Raw genomic sequence first — 7,850 nt, forward strand, 5'->3', positions numbered from 1 at the left:
GCAAAGGGAGAATAGCTCGTATACAGCAAACTGTTCCACAGATAACATTGATAAAATGTGGACAAAATATCAAAAACAACTACAGGCATACCTTATTATATTGGTCTTCACTTTATTGTGCTTCACATGTACTGCATTTTTTACCTTCCATGCAAAAAGATTATAACTCACTGAAGGCTCAGATAATGGTTAGCATTTTTTAGCAATAAAGTAGTTTTTAATTAAGGTATGTACATTATTTCTAGACATGATGCTATTTGTACCCTTAATAGACCACAGTATAGTGCAAACATAACTTTTATATGCACTAGGAAACCAAAAAGTTCGTGTGACTCACTTTATTGCGATATTGTCTGTATTGCAGTGGTCTGGAATGAAACCCGCAATATCTCTGAGGTACGCCTGTATCTGAAGGCATGACAATATGACCAAAATCAATCAAAAACTAGAGGAGAATGGAAAAATTGATAAAGTTAATGAGTTTCCTGCTTTTTTGGCCAGCTAGTGCCTTGCTGGGTGACTAAAAATTGGATGGAAACCTGCAGTCTTACTGGCTTATAGAACTATATTCAGTTAGCCTAAAAATTATGGATAAGTAGATACAGAGGAACAAAAACCTGAGGGGAGAAATGAAAACAAATAATAAAGTGGTAAAATTAAATAGAACCAAAATAATAGTTACATTAAATATAAATTGGTTAAAAACTCCAACAAATGGCAGAAATTTTCAGAATGGATAAAAAAGCAAGACCCAACTATAGGCCATCTAAAAGAGATTTACTTTAATTAAAGACACAGAGAGGTTGAAAGTTAAAAGATGGAACATTACATAAATCATACAAACAATAGTCAAAGAAGGCTAAGGTGGCTATATTAATGTCAGATGAAATAGACCTCAACACAAAGGAAATTAACAAAGAGAGGATAATTCATAATAATAAGAGAATCAATTTATTAAGAAGACATAACAATAATAAAAACCCCTCAAAACACAAGTAAAAATTGACAATTAAATGAAGAAATTGACAAATCCACAATCACAGTAGAAGATTTAACACCCCTCTCCCAGCAATTGATGGCTCACCTAGAAAAAACTGAGTAAAGATATAAATCTTAACACTACCAATCACCTTGACCTAATTGACATTATAGAACACTACACATGACAACTTCAAGAATATCCATTCCTTTCATGTACACATGGTATGCTCACCAAAATAGATCATAAGCTGAGCCGTAAAACAAGTCTTAATAGGGTCCAGCCCAGAGGTGTAGCAGTTAAGCTAGTGCACTTCTCTTCAGCGGCCTGGGGTTTGCAAGTTCAGATCCCAGGTGTGGACCTGTGACCTATGCACTGCTTATCAAGCCATGCTGTGACAGGCGTCCCACATATAAATAGAGGAAGATGGGCAGAGATGTTAGCTCAGGGCCAGTTTTCTTTAGCAAAAAGAGGAGGATTGATGGGAGATGTTGTCTCAGGGCTAATCTTCCTCAAAAAAACAAAACAAAACAAAACAAAAAAGTCTTCATAAATTTTAAAAGACTGAATCTTGCAAATTATATTCTCTTATCACAATGAAATTAAATTAAAAATCAATAATAGTATTTTCCCCCAAACTCAAATATTTCAAATTAATATTGCATGTTTAATTAACCCAGTGGGTCAAAAAAGAAATCATAATGGAAATTAGAAAATATTTCAAGTTGAATGATAATGAAAATACAACATATCAGAATTTATGGGATGTAGCTAAAACAGTGCTTGGAGGAAAAATTACAGTTCCAAATGTACATGTTAGAAAAGAAGTTACAAGAATAGTAACTTAAGTATCCAAGTTAAGAAGCTAGACAAAGAAAAGCAAAGTAAACTCAAAACAAGTGGAAAAAGGGAATAATAAAAATAAGAGCAGAGAGCAATAAAGTGGAAAACAAATAAAATTAACAAAGCAAAAGAAAAAAACAAACAACAGCAACTCGTTGAAAGGAATAACGAAAGTGATAAACTCCCAGCTAAACTGAGCAAGATAAAATAATACAGCAAAACAAGTTATCAGTGACAAGAATAGAAGGTGTATCAGGGCAGATTTCAAAGATATTAAGTGGATAATAACAGAATATTATGAATATCTTTATGCCAATAAATTTAACAACGTGGATGACAAATTCTTCGAAAAATATAACTTATTCAAGTGACAAAAAAATGAAACAGAAAATCTAAATAGCTCTTCAATTGAAGAAGTTGAATTTTTTATGAAAAACCTTCCCACAAAGAAAGCTCTAGGCCCAGATACGTTCGTTGGTGAATCCTATCAAACATTTAAAGAAGAAATAACACCTGACATATACAAACTTTTTTTTTAGGAAAGTTAGCAAGAGGGAACACTTCCCAAATAAATGCTAGCTATTTTAAAAGCAGGGCAACATAATTTTAAACTGAGAAACTTGTGACAAGAGAACCTAAACATTTGAGCCTATAACAGAGCAAGAACATATGTGTCTTAGTCCATTCAGGCTGATATAACAAAATATTACAGACTGGGTAGCTTATAAACAACAGAAATTTCTCACAATTTTGGGGGCTGGGAAGTTCCAGATCAAGGCACCAGGATGGTCAATTTCTAGTGAAGCCCCTCTTCCTCGATCATAGCCGGTGCCTTTTTGCTGTGTCCTCACATGGTGGAACGTGCAAAGGATCTCTGTGGGGTCTTTTATAGCAGCACCAATCCCAAACATGAGGACTCCACCCTCATGACCTAAGCACCTCCCAAAAGCCCCATCTCCTAATATCACCATCTTTGGGAGTTAGGATTTCAACATATGAATTTGAGGGAGACACAAACGTTCAGACCATAGCAGCATCATTTCTAGTTTATAGATAAACAGCAAGAAAAGGAATAAGGAGAGTTAGCTGCAAGGCTTAATATTTCATGTTTTCCTTTTGGATTTTAAAAGACAACATTTTTTCTTTCTTTCGTAAGTTGAATAAGTAATACACATCCATAGTAAAGAAAAGAGACAAACAACAAAATAATAATAATAAAAGCTTCTCCACAGTTACAAGAGTATAGAGAGTGAAGGGGAAATCTCCTTCCCCCTCCCTTCACCTACCATCCTCTAGTCTCCATTGCCTTTCCTCAGAGTAATAGTTTTTAATTATGTTTTAGTCTGTACAGTGATATCCTTTGCATACATAAGTAAATATGCATGCATTAATATATATGCCTATCTCTTTAAGAAATTTCCTTAAAATGTAGAATAGTTGAAAATTTTAAAATATTTTATTTGTTAAAGTAATCATTTGACCACTTTGTTTCCTCTCTGAATTCCTCTGTGATACTTCTCAAGACAGGTGGCACCAGGTAGCCATGAATATTTGGGGGATTTGGCCAGGGGGCAGTTGAGTCAAGGAACTCATTTCATTTGGATTTAGGGGAATATATTTAGGTGGTTCATAGTCAATTTGTGAGTAGTTACTGTTTCTTGCTAGTGCCCCCCTGTAGTAAAGGACTTAGGAATCCTCCTACCCATTGTGCTGACTCACCGGGGAAAGCTGCAGAGCCTAGGGTTGCGTCATAATGCGAGCGTTCCCCTGGTACCAAGCACTGGAGGTTATGTAGACGGTGGGAGTGGGGGCATGTTTGAGATATACACAGCTAGAAGACAGTTTGTGGGTTAGTCTTCCAATAATCAAAAATGCAAAATTGTAAGAGAGGAAATGTAGGGGAAAAAAGTACTTTAGAAGTGTCCAGGAAATTAATAAAAATATTATGTTATTTTTCTATAGTCTGTTATGTTTGTGGAACTTCTTTTTAAGATTTATAAAATTTAAAAATCCACAAATTTTTTTCTGATTTCCTTTCTCATTCTAAATAAACATTTACTTTCGCATTCAATTTTTAAATTTAGAATTTCAAATTGTTTTAAAGAGGATCCCCCAAATTATGTAAGTTTCAGGCTGTACAAAAATTGGATCTGCCCTCTTTTAAGTTGTGGGAGAAAGTAGGGGAAAAGGAAGTGAAATTGATCAAGGGCATGATACAGATGCTGCTTAATTCTAGACTTCAAGAGAAGATACATATAAAATGGGGGTTAAAATGTAAACATGTAGGAGCAGAATAAAAATAAGATGTGTAATTTCTAAACTATTAAAACAAGAAAGAAAGCAAGCTTAGTAATTTCACAAAAGGCAAGAAAGAAAAAAGTAGTAAATGGTATAAAATAAAATGGCAGGAATAAATATAATCACAATAAATACAAATAAGTTAAATCCCTCTAATAAAATAAAGCCCTTGTCTAATTGGGCTTTTAAAAAATCCAGCTATATGCTTTCTAAAAGAATGAAGGATAATGGACTTCTAAATTATGTTGAGATACACTCAGTATCAGAACAACAGAGACAGTTAATATCAGAATCACCTAGAGAAGTCACTACATTAGAATCAGGGAGCAGACTTTGGGGATAAGGAGCTTTCTTTTTCAGGACCTCAAAATGTTAAGCAGAGATGTTTGGCATATCTGGGTACTGACACTTGGCTTGCTTCTGGAGAGAGAAATGGAGCACTGAGGAACAGGGTGGAAGGCACATTTACTTCTATTCCTCACCATCTATGTTATATGTCCTTTTGAACTTAGTTTCTTCATTTCTTTGTGTTTGATGTTTTTACCAATTGAGAAACTGTTCACCAATTGTACAATATCAATTGAATTATTCACTCAAATAATTAATATGTTTAATAGAATATTTAGGGGAAGTCATCAAACATATACAATTACGTCATTTATGATAAAGGTGCAAGTCAGTGGAGGAAAGGATGATCTTTTCAATAAATGGTTCCAGATCAATTGGGTAGCTACATGGGAAAAAAATGAATCCTGATGCCTTCCTCACATTATACACTAAATTAACTCAAAATGGATCAAAGATCTAACGTGAAGGGTAAAACAACAAACATAGGAGAATATCTTCATGACCTTAAAGCAGGCAACACTTTCTTAAAATACAAAAAGCACTAACCATGAAAGAAGGACTGATAAAATAGACTTCATTAAAATTAAGAACTTTCGTTCATCAAAAGACACCTTTAAGAAAATGAAAGAAAAATCCACAGAGTAAGAGAAGAAAAATGTAAAACAATTATTGACAAAGGACTCACATACAACACATTTAAAGCACTACTATAAATCAAAAAGAGAAGGACAAACAACTCAATGTTTTGAAAAATGGGCAAAAGACTTGAATAGACACTCCAAAAATGTAGATGTCTAAATGGTCAGCAAACATATGAAAAAAGATTCAATATTGTTATTTATGAGAGAAACGCAAATTAAAACCATCATCAGATACCACCACACACTAAAGTTTTCAAAATCGTATGCTACTACTCTTGCACATTGCTGGTGGGATGTAAATTGATACCATCCCTCTGCTCCTATCATTTCTGACTCCCCTCCATCCACTAACAAATTGTTGTCCTGCCACAAAATTCCTTTGTTCCTCACAAGGTGATACATTTTTCACACACATAGTTTTTCCTTTATACTTCAACTGGCAAATATCAAGCATATAATAATAAAGTCTATAAATCTGAAGCAGCCTCCTTTATCTGTTCATCCTACCATTACTTTCTGTACATTCCTTGGTTCCTAACTACAAGACAAAGGGGCCTGTGTTTCCTCACTTATTAATGGAAGGAGCCTCAATCTATCATATTCAATCTAACAGGTAAACAATATGTACATTGATGAGTGAATTACTAGGAGAAAGGACACGTGGTGAGCGCTTCAAAGTCAGAAAACTTAAAATTTTGTATTACCCTCAAGGTGCTCTGAATATACTAATCACTATACAAGTAGAGAATTAATTTAGGAGGAATATGGTCAGAAAAGAATTAATGACCAGGATATTTAAGAAAGCGAAGCTGTTTCACATTCTAGGCATGACAGGGGAATGACCCTCCTACTTTGTTTGAGTGTCACTTTCATTCTATCTCATCATATAGTAATGTATTTTCTTTGTTCTATGGTAAATGCCTAGAGCAGCAAATGAAAAAAAAAATCCACTTCTTTTTTCTCTTTCTCCTCATAGTCATCACACATTGAAATCACCATTTTCCATGGCCTGAGATTTCCCTGTAGCCTCTCTTTGAACATAGTCTAGTGCTCTTCCAACCTTTTCTCTCCACAGCACTCCTGTAGTCAAACTGGAGCTTTCAGGAGCTAGGTTACTTCTTGGTCTCAGTGCTTTCAAAATTCACTCTCAGGAAAAAGAATTCATAGAGAATTCACTTTTTTCCACAGTTAACTGCTTTAAGGAATTATCTTTTAAAATGCATACAAATGAATTTCTAATGGTGGAATTTTAAGGTCTGACAAACTTGGTAGAGAAATGAAGGTTGGTTTTTCAGGCTAGTAACCTTCACTCTAACCTTTTCTCTGCTCCTTATAACTCTAACACATGATTTCTTTTCCAGTAAAGCTAGTTCTGTTTTCAACATACTACAAATATAGCTATCTGATCCATCCTTAGTCCCATGTAACTTTGATCTATTTTCTTTCAGAGGTAGCTGCTTCTCAAAAAGCCAGGAGGAACTGGCAAAGCTTGAAAAGAGTTCTCTTTTTTTTTTTTTCCTCCCAGACTGAAATGACATAAGTTGCAAGAACTGGGTGATCTGTTTCTCTGGAAAGTACAAAGTGTTTTCCATTGTTGGTAGTAAACAAAGAATAGAATGCATCACTGGCAACACTTATCTATAACAACCCTTTGGTTGATGACCTATTGCCCAAATTAATGGCAGTTTACAATGGACCTGTTTGTAGGTGGAGATCCAGAATATAATAAAATGCCAGAATTCACAACTTCTGTAGAAAGCATTAGCACCTAAACAAGGTCCAACCACTGCTGTCTTGCACTGAGTGTGAAGAATGTTCCCACTGTCAAATAAGAAGAGACATCATTTCAACAGTTTATAACATACGGTGTTCAAAAATTACAAAGCTGCAGCTTTTACTGCAAAGTCAGTTTAAAGTCAGCACCTCAGAGTATGGAAGGTCCGTAATCCAAAGAGATCAATAGTATTATATATTGTGTTAATATGTTGCCATTATGTGAAGTACAAGTAAGTAAACAATGCAAAAAACTCAGAGAGAGATGGTGGGCTGAATTCTTTTTGGTGTGTAAACTGTGCCCTAGCAAAAGATAGGTATAGAACTCTCTGAGACTCTCATTTAATCCAAGCTCTGCTTCCTTGGTCTTCTTGCATAAATAGTAAATTACCAAATAAACACCAATGATATGGTGGTTAACATTAGCATCCTTACACTTTAGTCAAAACCAGACAAGCCTAAAAGACATAAACTCTGCATTCAATTATGTCAAAAGACATAAACTCTGCATTCTTTGACACAGCTTCTTGTTTTTACATAGACACTTAAAATTTGATATGTACAAGAAAAGAATGAACTTGTCCAAGGAACTCGGGGCCATGGCCTGAGGGACTAGCATGACAAAAGGAACAAATATATTAATAATAATTGTTCTTGCAGCTGCCATGTATAGTACTTACTGTGTCAGGAATGGCTTTAAGTCCTTAACGTATATTAATTTATTTAGTCCTTGCAAAACCCTATAAGGTAATTATTATTCCCAATTTACAGAGGATAAATCTAAGGAACAATGAGGTAAAACTGTTCCTAATATTACACAGTTAAAAACTGCCAGAATTTGAACCTAGGTACTCTGGCTTTGAAGCAACATTCGTAGACACCTGAGTTCTTTCAATTAGTTAATCAGTTATCTAGACCTTAATCAAATATTTATCAAATATGCACTATGTTCTCAACATTGTGGTAGG

Source organism: Equus asinus, chromosome 9, assembly GCF_041296235.1.
Source record: "Equus asinus isolate D_3611 breed Donkey chromosome 9, EquAss-T2T_v2, whole genome shotgun sequence".
NCBI lineage: Eukaryota > Metazoa > Chordata > Mammalia > Perissodactyla > Equidae > Equus > Equus asinus.